Raw genomic sequence first — 14,904 nt, 5'->3', positions numbered from 1 at the left:
GCTGCAATGATGAGGGAGGTTGTTGGTGTGGGAGGAGTGGGGTGGGGGGTGGGGGGTACACAGGAACCTCTTCTCTTTTTAGAGTAACATTTTAGTGATGTATATAACTTCAAAAAAATACAATTTACAACAATGTTGTGCTGGGGGTGGGGGTGGTTTATATGGGAACATCTTATGTTTTTTAATGTAACATTCCTTGTGATCTATTAACTTTAAATTTTAAAAGTAAAATTAAAAAATAAAATAAATGAAATAAATAAATGAAAAAAATATTGACAATGAAACCCACCATGTTAAGAGTCTAAATAAGAAACACCAAGCATCACATCAATTACTTCAGAAAAAGCCTTCAACAAAATTTTACATCCAGTTTTTACAAAAATTCTCAGCGAACTATGAAGAGAAGGGAACTTCTTTAACCAAATAAAATGTATCTATGAACTCCCTAAGGCTCATATAATATTAACTGGTGACAGGGTGAATGCTTTTCCCATGAGCTAAGGAAACAGACAAGGATGTTTACCCTCACTATTTCACTTCATCCTAGTAGTGAAATTCTTAGCTAGTAAAATGGCTCAATATAAGAAATACAACCTATTGAGATTGGAAAGAAAGAAATAAGACTCTTTTTTTGTAGATGATATGATTGTCTATGTGGGAAATTCCAAAGAATATACAAGAAAAGAAAAAATCTAGAACTAATAAGTGAGTGTACTAAGGTTTGCAGGAGACAAGGTCAATACACAAAATCAATTATATGTCTAAATGCCAGCAGTGAAGAATTGGAATTTGAAAAGTAAAAATTTTTAAAAATGCAATACCATTTTGAATTATACCAGAAAAATGAAGTATTCCTGTATAAATATAAATATAAATATAAATAAATATATATATATTTATTCAGAGTATTTATCATTATAACTTCAAAATATTGATGAAAGTATTCAAAGACCCAAACATGTGGAGAGATATTCTATGTTAGTGGATTGCAATACTCAATGGTAGTGTTTTAGATTCCCAGCTGCTAAACAGAAACCATACAATTGGTTGACTTAAATAATAGGAATTTTTTGGTCCACGGTTTTGAGGCAAGGGTAACTCCAAAATCGAATTTTCATCAAGACGGTGATTTCTCCCAGAAGATTGTGTTCCCTGGGGCTGGCTGCCAGCTGTCCTTGGTCCTTGGATCATCTGTCACATTGCAATGCACTTGATGATGTCCTCTCTCTTCTCCTCTGGGTTCCATTGACTTTTGGCTTCTGGCTGCTCCCCATCGTTTCTCTCTACATCTGATTTTCACTCTGCTTAAAAAAGACTCCAGTAATCTGAGCTAAAGCCCAACCAGATTCATTTGGCACACACCTTAACTAAAGTAAGCATCTTGAAGAGATGGGTCCGTCCCTGCCAGAATGTGGACCAACACAAAGTCCAAACTGTGGTACAAAATCCAGTCTTCATTAGTTAAGATGTCAATTCCCCCCAAGCTGATCAAGAGATTCAATTAATTACAAATTCCCATTAATCATCTTTGTAGATATTGCCAGATTCTAAAATTTATGTATAGAGAGAAGAAACTAGAAGAGTCAAACTGAATCTGAAAAAGAAAAAACTCGAAGGAATTACTTTTCCCAATATAAAGACTTATTATAAGGCCCAAGTAATCAAGAGAGTGTAGTTGTGGGGAAAGGATAGGCACATCTATCAAGCCAACAGCATACAGAACCCAGATATGTCCAGTGCTAATATAATCAACTGATTTTTCCTGCCAAAGGTCCAAGGAAACTCACTTGAAAAAGGGAAGTCTTTTCAACAAATAACGCTGGCACATTAGTCATCCATTTATAAGACAATGAGCCTCAAAGGTGTACTTTGCAACTTAATAAAAATAATTCAGGGACAATCAGCAAGATGTTGGGAGATTAAGGAGCTCCTAGAGTCAGCCAGTGCTACAGGGCAGTTAGTAATTACCCGGAGCTATCTAAAGCACCTGTTTGGTGTTTCCAGGTGACCAAAACAGCATCTTGCAGCATCCTTGAAAGAATGGGAGGAGGAGACTGCCCATTTGCAGAGAAAATGAATGAGTAGAGCCCTCCACATTCCACAGGCCAGTGCTCATCCTCCACTGGCAGCACAAGTTGCCTCAGGAGATATTCCATGGCTGGAATGGGAAGCTCCACTTCCAAAAAATGAGGGAGGAAGAGATGGTTGGTCAATAACTTCACCTACTGATTAGTAACTTCAGCGGGCTAAAGTATAATTGTAAGCACAGATACAGTGTGAAATAGTCCAAGTCAGAAGAGGCTGGTAGCTGTCATTTGAGCTCCACCCTTGGCCCAAGGGGAAGCAGGGTGACCTGAAAATCACAGTGCTGGTAGGGATCCAGCTTCTGTACATGCAGATTGGATTGCAGCTCTAGTTGAATCCCCCACCCCACGTCTGGCAGGGAGGAAGCTGGTGGGCCCTGCACAAGCCTCTCTGAGTTATTGCAGATACATTCTGCTGGACAGAGTCAGAAGCTTATCAGGACAACTGCAGCCATTTCAAATCTGCACAGCATAGATTGCTACCCACATGTGCAGGTCTATGCCAATCCAAGGCAGGGGGGAAAGAGGCATGAATTTTCTTTAGTCTTTCTGAGCAACTACAGTCTAGGCCTGCATGACTTATTCTGTCACTATCCTAGAGAAAGGAGAAAGTTGGGAGAAGCTTCATCTGTCCCTGGGGTAATGAGAACAGCTTGAGCCTCCTCCACTGTCAAAACCAACTATATCCTTGGCTCCTACTTCACAACCAGCCAGGGAGAAAGGGCAAGAAAGCTCTAAACTAAAGAAGAAAAGTTCACAGAGAATAAATATATCAAGTAAACCAGATGCCAAGACACCAACAACAAAATTACAGTCCTTAGAAGAAACAAGAATATACAGCCCATTTAAAGGGGCAAGAAAAACCTCTAGAGAACATAATGGAGTTGAGACAACTAATCATAGATGTTCAAACAAATCTCCTTAATAAATTCAATGAGATGGCTAAAGAGATTAAGGACATGGAAGCATACATAGAAAAATAGCAGTTCTAGGAATGAAAGGTGCAATAACCAAAATTAAAAATACACTGGAATCATATAATAGGAAATTTAAGGAGACAGAAGAAAGGATTGGTGAGCTTGAAGAAATGACCTCTGAAAGCAAACATACAAAAGAACAGATTAAGAAAAGAATGGAAAGAATTTAATAAGGCCTCAGGGAACTAAATGACAGCAAGAGGTGCACAAATGTACATGTCATGGGTGTCCCAGAAAGAGAAGAGAAGGGAAAAGGGGAAGAAATAATGGTAGAAAACTTCCCATCTCTATTGAAGGACATAGCTATCTATGCTCAAGAAGCACAATGCACTTTCATCTGAATAAATCCATAAAGACCAACTCCGAGACACATACTAATCATCATGCAAAATGCCAAAGACAAAGAGTTTTCTGAGAGCAGCAAGAGAAAAGCCATGCATAAAATATAAGGGATAGTGAATAAGGTTAAGTGCTGATTTGGCATTAGAAACCATGGAGGCTAGAAGACAGTGGTATGCTATATTTAAGATCCTGCAAGAGAAAAACTTTAAGCCAAGAATCATATCCATGAAGATTGCCTTTAAAAAGGAGGGCAACTTTAGAATATTCACAGATAATCAGAAACTGAGAGAGTTTTTAACCAAGAGTTTGTCTTTCCAGGAAATACTAAAAGGTGTGCTACAGCCTGAAAAGAAAAGACAGGAGAGAGGGGCTTGGAAGAGAGTCTAGAAATCAAGATGATATCAAGAAAACTAACTAAAAGTACCAAACAAGTGGTGAAAAACAACATGATAGTTAACACCAAAATATTTAGGAAGAAACTTAACCAACGATGGAAAGTGCTTGTATTCAGAAAACTAAATTCATTTTTAAAAGAAGTTTTAAAAAGACCTAAATAATTGGAAGAACATTCCATTCTCACAGATTGGAAGACTAAATATCATTAACATGCCAATTCTGAAAAAAAAAAGAAAGTCAAATGTACAATAATTGCTATACAAATTCTATGCAATCCCAATAAAAGTGTCAAAAAAACATTTTTAAAATAAACGGTAAACATGATTATCAAAATTATTCGGAAGGGTACAGGGTCCCATATCGCCAGAAACCTCTTAAAAAGGAAAGGCAAAATTGGAAGACTCTCACTTTTGGACTTCATAAAGTATTACATAGCTACAGTGATGAAAAAGCAGCATGGTAGTGGCATAAAGACAGGAAGGTGGCCATCCTGACAGAGGACTGAGGGACTACCCACACCAGATCAGAGGGACTCTCAGAATCCAGCTCTGCCCCTGCTTTCAGTCCTGGGTGTCCAGGATGTCCTGGGTGTCCAGGGTGGATGTGGCTACTCTGAATTCTGCCTAGGGAAGACATTCTGAGGCAGGAGGGGCCATATTCTGTGGGGTGAGAACTCAGGTGGGCAGGGCGAAGAGCCTCAGGCCCTTCAACTCTGTATCTGCCAAGTGCAATAATGCAAAGCAGAGTCAAACAAGCTATGTCTGTAAGAGAAAGCAACGGGCAAGAGCCAGAAGCTGGAAGGCAATGGAACCCAGAAGAGAAAGGCAAGGACATCACCATGTAAAGGGAAATCCAAGGATTGCTGGGCAGCCATATGCTACCCACCCCAGGAGGAAGCCAGCCTTCCAGCCTCTGAAAACACAAGTCAATAAATTCCTGTTGTCAAACCATCACACTGTGCATTCGTCCTAGCATGTCAGGAAAAATAAAGCTGCCTAATGGTGCTGCATATTCTCTGAGATATGGATTATTTTTTAAATTCCCACAGTAGAGGGTGGTGGAGTCTGGGGTGAAAATAATAATAGGAAGAACTGCCGTGCAGTGAAGAGCCAATCTAGGCCAGGCTTTGTCTGAGGGGCTGTCCATATGTTAAGTGCACCACACCAATCTGATAAGAAGGAGCTTAGCAAACCCATTTTACAAATGAAGAAGCTATGGCTCATAGCACTGGGTCATTTGATTAATATCACAGTGCTAGCTGTGAACTGTCAAGGCTGGACTCAATCCCTGCTTTGAGTTCATCTAGAGCCCAAGTTGTTCCTGTTCCTGCCAGCCTGAAGCAAAGCATTTCTCTTCTTACTACTCCATAGTGTCTCTCAGGGGACACAAAGGGCCCTGTGGCCAAGGGACTAAAAGCAGACTTAAAGAAGGAAGGTAAAAATGGGGACATTCTGTGGCTCTTAGTAACATAGGGTCCTCCTCATCAAGCCCCAGGGTTCCATTAGAGCTGACTCAGCTAACGGCCTGACTTTTTTGCCCAGTCCCAGCATGTCCTGCATAGCAGCCCCCTTCCCCTGCTCTTCCACAGAGTGTCCTCCTCCCCACCTCTGGAAACCTGCCTGCTGAGCACTTCATTACTGCAGCCTACTCTGAAGGCTGTATCCTTCACCCAGTGAGTTAGCCTAAAATCTTCTGCCCTTCCCCTCATGAAGAGCCTCCAACTTCCTGTAGAAGACAGGAAATCCCTCTGATAGCAACAGCCCCATCATCATAACAATGCACTTTGGACAATGGTGTTTAGGCACCTGGTAACATGCCCCCTCAACCCTGTATCTTCAATACACTCCCAGAGTGTTTTCCAAATGAGCTGGTGAGTGGAGTATGATTAGGACACAATCCATGATCTGTGTCTTGGGATATAAGCCTGAAGTTAGTGACAGGACCCTAGGAATCACTGACATACACAGTCAGTGCTATCTTATAGTCATTATGGCTTTGAACAGTGACATTTAGACATCTGCTCATTTCTCCTGGGGCATCTTCAATTCATCTCATTGTGTTTTCCAAGTGGGCTGGCTACTAAACTTTGATTTGGAACAGAATCTACTGGCTTTTGGGATAGAGAAGTGACATTAGAGAGAGGGTTTTGAAAACCACCCTGATATTTGCAGTAGGGTTTTAATGGGATTCCTTATGTGAAAGTGACCAGTAAACATCTACACAGATGCATAAGCTTACCTCGGTAATCAAAACCCAACACCTTCCTCATGATTGGAAAAAAGGAAAGGCCCTGGAAATTACAGTGTTCCAAATATCGACTGAGGTTGAATTCCTATATCCCTGATATCCCCCTGGTAGACATGATAGCCCTGGTTCAAAAAGAAAAAGAAAATATCCTCCCAATGTCAATTTGTGTGTTTGTGTGTTTTCTCATTTTAACATTTCTTTTCTTTATTTTGTTTTAAATGTTACGTTCAAATTATATGAGATCCCCATATACCCCCCGCCCCACCCATCCCAGCCCTCCCACATAAATAACCTCTTCCATCATTGCAGTACATCAACTGCACCTGGCAAATACATTCTGGAGAGCCACTGCACCACATGGATGGTGGTCCACATTATAGTCCACACTCTCCCCCAGTCCACCAAGTGGGCCACAGCAGAACACACAACGTCCAGCATCAGTCCCTGCAGCAACCCCCAGGACAGCTCCAAATCCTGAAAATGGCCCCATCCCATTTCTCTTCTTCCAGCTCCCTACCAACCATCAGCCACTGTGGCTAACCTCTCCACATCACCACTACAATTTCTTCTCTTACTAATCACAATAGTTACCCAGAAGAACACCAGTAAGTCCACACTTATACATACTTTATTCCTCTGTCCTGTGGATCCTGGGATGGTTATGTCCAGTCCCCCTCAACATCAAGAGGGGCTTAGATTTCACATGGATGATGGATACAATTCTCCTGCTGGCAGCTATAGGCACTCTTGGCTCCCTGATGTGGTGGTTGACCCTCTTCACCTCCCTGTTAGCAGGACAGGGTAAGTCCAACAGACCAGAGGGTAGGAGCTGCAAGTCAGCTGAGGCCAAGCACCTGGAATCACATGAATAGTTCAGAGATTCAGGTCTCCTGAGTATACACAAACCCAAAGGTCAACCACAGGTCCTGTAAGAGTAACAGAAGAGGCATTTCTAGAAAGTTCATATCTGAGTCCAACTCCATCACACTCAGAACACAAACTTCAAATTATGGCCAACTGACATGGCCCTGAACTCCAGAGCCATCTGCCATGACCATAGAACCTGAGTGTCTCTGCAGCCCTTAGGAGGACCAGACCCTAGGTTTCCATCTACTTTGGCTGTCTCTGGTACCCTGCTGAGGCATGCATAAGCATCACCCCTATGATGACCTTCTGAAAATTTTTTGGAGACTCATAGCCATATAAGCTCACTTGTCCTTTCCATTTCCCCCTTTTATCCAAAGTCAAAAAGCAGTTTTTAACACCTGATATTACACATAGGCTAAGATATTCTGCTGGTCTGAGTTGACCCCTTTATTCAAGATCTTCTTCTAGTTACATCATCAGCTGGTGCTGGGTAGTAAATGCTCGGCACCAGGGGGGCTCATCCCCAGGAGTCATATCCCATGATGGGGGGGAAGGCAACACATGTACATGCTGAATTTGACTTAGAAAGGGGTCACATTTGAGCAACATTGAGGCTCTCAGGAGATAACTCTTAGGAACCCTACAGCTTTAGGCCTAGTTCATATTTCAGGCACACAGGCTCATAATCAGAGACATCAGTATTAAGGCCTCATCATTGGACCATCTATCTTTGTTGGTCTTTGCCATTGCACTTGGGGGATTGTTGCTGTTCCATTGAGGAATGGGATAGAACTCCCCTGGCCAGAAACCCGGCACTCACTCAGCTGTCATTTCCAACTGAAACCACAATAAATATGTCAAAACCTTTCTATGTACCCTGTATACATGCCCTGGAGAACTTCCTCCCAACCAGGTGCCCCCCAACAATGACACCCCACACAAATGCTCCTTCCCCACCATGGTTGAACCTCTCTGTAGTCCAAATTTCTTCAACAAGGAAGCTCAATATAATGCCAAATTCCATTAATAGTAAAATGGAATATAGTGTTGTGTTTAATGGTTAGATATAGAATATATAGTAATTTAGAAAAATAAAATAAAGGAACAATAAACTGGGGCATCAAAAATGAAAAAATGAAAAAGCTTTGTTTTTGACATTTTGCATTTCATCACTGCTATAGGTGTTGCCCTGTATGTACAGTGGCAAGGCAATTTCTTCCATTTCTTCCTCAGTGTCTACATCTTTTTTTGTTCCTTTCTAATTATAAGTTTGTCTTCACATAACTTTTAGATCACTGTAATTAATTCACATATACAATATATGGCACTCCCACATATCCAATATCAAACCCTTTGTCCCTTCCCCAGCAATGATCTCTTTACATGTTCAAATTATATTTGATTCAGATGATGTATAGATATGGAAACAGTAAATTTAAAACATGATTCCATTTGGGTATGCATTATGGTTTATATTTTAGAATATACAAATTTCTAAATATATAGTTATCTTATGTTTTACATTATGGTTTATCTTTTAGTCTATAGACTTTTATACATTTTTTATGTAATTTAACATGTCCTATATTCATCATTGCATGACTTTTTGGAACACTTCCATTGCCCCACATTTACACTGATGCCATCTATTCAATATCTCTTTCCCCATCCCATCAGGTCCCAAAATGACAATCAATCTTCATTATTTTAAAGGACCATATTCAGAGAAATTTGCAAAAATGTTGAGGGCTTCACATACTTGACTGCCGTAACCCATTTGAAGCCTCCAATTATCTCGGGAGATACAATTCCATCTGTTTGAGAACATCAGTCCTCCCCAGGAAGTGGTTATACCTTAACTCTCATTGTACGGGTCTCCACCCAATGATATAACCCACTATGACAAAATGAACACTCACACACTTCCTAGAAGCATGCCTTTTGTCAGATGCCCCCCCCTTAAGCATCTTAAACAGGTAACCTTCCATATTATATTTTCTAAACAGTTTTAGCTGCATTATAATTTCAACCACATACCTGACAGTCTCTTATATTCAAATGTTCCCCTCCCTCCTCTCAATTTCTTAGGCCATCTCACCCATCCTCCCATACCTAGCCCCCTCAAGCACACAAAGCTACACCCAAAGGTATCCCTATGCCCCCAATTTATTCCTTCCGTATCCAAATACTTACCTCCAGGTTATCATAGATTTCACCCATGGAGGTGTTAGCTCGCAAACTTCCTCTACTCTCCAACTTCCTTTAAGTTTATCATCCAGTCTCTAGCTCTCTGAGACAGCTTGCTTTACTTATTTCATATCAGAGAGCTCATGTAGATTTGTCCTTGAATGCCTGGGTAGCTTCACTCAACATACGGTTCTCAAGATTCATCCATGTTATCACTTGTGTTTGTACTGTATTTGTTCTTATATCTGAGTAGTATTGCATTGTATGTATATACCATTTTTTTTATCCATTCATCTGTTGATGGGTATTTGGATTGATGCCAAATTTTGGCAATAAGGAATAGTGCTGCTATGAAAATTCGTGTGCATTTATCTGTTTGTGTCCTTGTTTTCAATTCTACTGGGTATATACCCAGCAGTGGACCTACTGGGTCATATAGCAAATCTATAGGTAGTTTTTTTTTTTGAGAAACCATCGAACTGTGCTCCAGAATGGCTGGATCCTTCTGTGTTCCTACCAGCAGTGGGTGAGTGTTCCCATTCCTCCACATCCTCTCCAACAATTGTAGTCTTCAGATTTTTTTGATAGCTGCCTATGTTATGTAAGATAGTATCTCATTGTTTTCATTTGTATTTCCCTAATAGCTAGTGATTTTGAGCATTTTTGCATGTGTTTTTAGCTATTTTTTTTATATTTTTAAAAATTTATTTCTCTACCCTTCCCCCCCCCCTCAGGTGTCTGCTCTGTTTCCATTCGCTGGGTGTTCTTCTGTGACTGCTTGGATTCTTGTCAGGGGCACCTGGAATCTGTGTTTCTTTTTGTTGCATCATCTTATTGTGTGCGCTCTCCGTGTGTGCGGCATTATTCTTGGGCAGGCTGCAATTTCTTTTGCACTGGGTGGCTCTCTTTAAGGGATGCACTCCTTGCGCATGGGTCTCCCCTACACTGGGGACACCCCTGTGAGGCACAGCACTCCTTGTGCACATAAGCACTGCGCATGACCCAACTCCACACAGCTGAAGGAGGCCCGGGGTTTGAACAACAGACCTCCCATATGGTAGGCGGTCGCCCTGTCCATTGGGCCATGTCTGCTTCCCTTTTTAAACACTTATATGTCTTCTTTGGAGATGTGTCTATTCAAATATTTTTTCCATTTTTTAAATGGGTTGTTTACTTTTTTATTTTCCAGATATAGGAGCTCTTTATATATGCAGGATATAAGTCTCCTATCAGATATATGGTTACCAAATATTTTCCCCCATTGTGTAGGCTCTCTTTTCACTTTCTTGACAAAATCCTTTGAGGTGCAGAAGGCTTTAATTTTGAGGAAGTCCCATTTATCTAGTTGTTCTTTTGCTGCTCATGCTTTAGGTGTGAACTTCATGAAGCCATGTCCTATTAAAATGTCCTGTAGATTCTACCCGACATTACTTTCCAAGGTCTTGACAGTCTCGGCTCTTATATTAAGGTCTTTGATCCATCTTGAGTTGATTTTTGTGCAAGGTATGAGTTGATAAGCCTCTTTCATTCTTTTACATATGGATATCCAATTCTCCAGGCACCGTTTGTTGAAGAGGCTATTCTCTCCCAGTTGAGAGGTTGTGGTGGCCTTGTCAAAAACCATATGGCTGTATATATGAGGATCTATATCAGAACTCTCAATTCGGTTCCATTGGTCACTGTGTCTATCCTTGTGCCAATACCATGCTATTTTCACTACTGTTGCTTTATAGGATATTTTGAAGTCAGGTAGTGTGATTCCTCCAATTTCATTTTTCTCTCTCAATTTGTCTTTGGCTATTCGGGGTCTCTTTTCTTTCCAAATAAATTTCATAGATAGTTTTTCTATTTCATGGAAGAATGCTGTGTTGATTTTTATTGGGATTGCATTGACTCTGTAGATCAGTTTTGGTAGGGTAGACACCTTAATAATATATAGTCTTCCTATCCATGAACAGGGAATATTCTTCCATTTATTTAGGTCTTCTTTGATTTCCTTGAACACTGTTGTGTAGTTTTCTGTGTATAAGTCTTTTACCTCTTTAGTTAAATTTATTCCTAGGTATTTGAATTTTCTATTTACTATTGTGAATGGTATGTGATTCCTGATTTCCTGCTCAGATTGTTCATTATTGGTGTACAGAAATTCTACTGATTTTTGTGCTTTTATCTTGTAACCTGCGAATTTATTGAACTCATTTATAAGTTCTAGAAGCTTTGTTGTAGACTTCTCAGGGTTTTCTATGTAGAAGATTATATCATCTGCAAATAGTGTAATTTTGACTTCTTCCTTCCCAATTCAGATTCTTTGTATGTCTCGTTCTTGCCTCAGTGCTCAAGCAAGTACTGCTAAGGCTGCTATATAGGAGGGGTGATAGTGGGCATCCTTGTATTTTTCCTGATCTTAGAGGAGAAATTTTAGGATTTCACCATTGCGAATGATGTGGCTGTGTGTTTTTCATATATACTCTTTATCATGTTCAGAAAGTTTCCTTCCATCCTGATTTTTTGCAGTGTTTTCATCAAGAAAGGTGCTGTATTTTGTCAAATGCTTTTTCTGCATCTATAGATATGATCATGTGATTTTTATTATTTCCTTCAGTCTGTTTATATGGTGTATTACATTAACTGAGATTTTCTTATGTTGAAATATCCTTGCATAGCAGGAATGAAACCCACTTGGTCATGTTGTCTATTTTCTTTAATGCGTTGTTGCACATGGTTAGCAAGTATTTTGTTGAGGATTTTCATGTCTACATTCATTAGAAAGATTGGTCTGTCATTTTCCTTTCTTGTGCTGTCTTTGTTTGGTTTTGGTACTACAGTAATGTTTGCAGCATAGAATGAGTTGGGCAATGTTCCTTCAGTTTCGATTTTCTGGAAGAGTTTAAGCAAGATTGGTGTTAATTCTTTCCGGAATGTTTTGTAGATTTAACCTGTGAAGCCATATGGCCTAGGGCTCTTCTTAGTTTAGAGGTTTTTAATGACTGATTCTACCTCTTTACTTCTGACTGGCATGCTGAGATCATCAATTACATTTTTGGCAATGTAGGCTGCCTATGTGTTTCTAGGAATTTGTCCATTTCCTCTAAATTGTGATTTTTGTTGGAATATAGTTTTTCAAACTATCCTCTTATGATAACCTTTATTTCAGTGGGCCAGTGGTAATATCTCCTTTCTTATTTTGTGTATTTGCATCTTCTCTTTTTTTTTTTTTTTGTGTTAGTCTTGCTAAGGGTTCGTCAAATTTATTGATCTTCTCAAAGAATCACTCTCGGTTTTGTTCATTTTTTTGAGTGCTTTCTTACGTTCTATTTCATTTAGTTCTTCTCTGATCTTTGATATTTCTTCCTTTCTTCTTCCTTTCAGGTTAGTTTGTTGTTCTTTCAATAATTCCTCCAAGTGTGCAGTTAGTTCTTCAATTTTAGCACTTTCTTCTTTTCTGGTGTATGAATTTATTATAAACTATAAATTTCCCTCTCAGTACTGCTTTTGCTGCATCCCATAAATTTGGATATGTTGTATCATAATTTTCATTAGTTTTCAAAGTAATTCTTAATTTCTTTTGAGATTTCCTCCTTGATCCACTGTTTTTCTAAGAGTGTGCTATTTAACTCCCAAATCATGGTGCCAAATCTGGGTCTCTGGTGCTTGGAGTATTGCAACATTATTCCATACTGGTCAAAGAAATTATTTTGTATGATTTCAATCTTTCTCTGTTCATTGACACATTTTCTGTGGCCTAGCATGTGGTCTACCTTGGAGAATGATCCATGTGCACTTGTTTTTTATTTTATTTTATTTTACTTATTCATTTTTTTAAAATATTACATTAAAAAAATATGAGGTTCCCATTCACCCCCACTGCCCCCACCCCACCACTCCCCCCACAGTAACACTCTCCCCCATCATCATGACACATCCATTGCATCTGGTGAGTACATCTCTGGGCTTCACTGCACCCCATGGCCTGTGGTCCACACCATAGCCCACACTTTCCCTCGTTCCATCCAGTGGGCCATGGGAGGACATACAACGTGCGGCAATTGTCTCTGGGGCACCACCCAGGACAACTCCAATTCCCAAGAATGCCTCCACATCTCTTCTCTTCCTCCGATTCCCCACACCCAGCAGCCACCATGACCACTTTTTCCACATCAATGCCACATTTTCTCTATTATTAACCACAATAGTTCATGAATAGAATATCATTAGGTCCACTTTGATCCTTACTGTATTCCTCCTTCCTGTGGACCTTGGCTTGGTTGTGTCCATTCCACATCTATGTCAAGAGGGGGTTTAGATTCCACATGGATATTGGATGCAATCCTCCTGCTTTCAGTTGTAGGCACTCTAGGTTCCATGGTGTGGCGGTTGACATTCTTCAACTCCATGTTAGCTGAGTGGGGTAAGTCCAATAAATCAGAGTGTAGGAGCTGAAGTTTGTTGAGGCTCAGGGCCTGGCTATCATATTGTCAGTCCAGAGATTCAAATCACCTAGATATATCTTAAACCCCAGCACCAACTACAATTCCAGTAAAGTAGCATGAAAGGCTTGTGAAAAGACATCCCATCTGAGTCCAGCTCCATCACGCAGAAACACCAGCTCCAAAGAAGGGCCAACCGACATGGCCGTGGACTCCATCTGCCATGACCATAGAGCCTGTGGGTCTCTTTGGCCTGCAACAGAACCAATACCTGGGGTTGTATCTACTTTATCTGTCTCTGAGACTCTGCTCAGGTGTGCATAAGGGCAATCCTTCTGACAACCTCCAGACTCTTTTTTAGAGACTCATAGCCATATAAACTCATTTGTCCTTTCCATTTCCTGCTTACTTTAGGTCAAACAGCATTTTTAACTCCTGTTATTATATGTAGACAGGGTTATTCTGCTGGTCCATGTTGAACCTTTAATTCAAGGTCATTTTCTAGTTACATCATCAGCTGGTACTTGGTAGTGATCCCTCAGTGCCAGGGAGGCTCATTCCCGGGTGTCATGTACCATGGTGTGGGGAAGGCATTGCATTTACATGCTGAGTTTGGTTTCGAGACTGGCCACATTTGAGTAACACGGAGGCTGTCAGGAGGGAACTCTTAGGCACAGTGCTGCTCTAGGTCATGTTCTTATTTCAGGTGTATAGGCTCACAAGCATAGTCATTAGTATCAGGGGCTCACTTTTGGGCCCTCATTTCTTCCTGGTCCTTGCTGTTGCACCCGGGGGACTGCTGCTGCTCCCCTAGGGACCACGACAGAGTCCCCCCCCCCCCTGGCCAGGAACCCAGTACCTCCCCCAGCTATTGTTTTTAATTGTTTCCACTATGAGTATATCCAAACATTTCCATGCATCCTGGACACATGCCCTGTATAACTCCCTGTCAACCATATGCCCTCTGTCAATAATATCCCATACCAGTATTCCTCTGCTGTCATTGTTGAACCACTCTGTGATCCAAAACTTCCTGAAAAGTGAAGCCCAATATAATGTCAGATTCCCTTAATAGTAAAATGGAATATAGCGATGAGTTTAAAGGTTAGATATAGAATACATATTGATTTGGAAAAATTCTACATCCTATCTTTTTCTTTTCTTTTTTCCCTAATTATTGAGCTTCTCTTCACAAGAGCCTTAGATCACAGTAATTCATATATACAATATACAGTACTCCCACATATCCATTTTAAAACCTTTTCCCTTCCAAAGCAATAACCTTTTAACTTATTCCTATCATATTTACTGAAACTGATGTACAGATATTGAGACAATAGCTTTCAAACAAGGTAACATTTGTGTTTACATTGTGGT

Source organism: Dasypus novemcinctus, chromosome X, assembly GCF_030445035.2.
Source record: "Dasypus novemcinctus isolate mDasNov1 chromosome X, mDasNov1.1.hap2, whole genome shotgun sequence".
NCBI classification, from domain to species: Eukaryota; Metazoa; Chordata; class Mammalia; order Cingulata; family Dasypodidae; genus Dasypus; species Dasypus novemcinctus.
The sequence above is the reverse complement of the archived record's forward strand: the minus strand, read 5'-3'. Positions refer to the sequence as shown.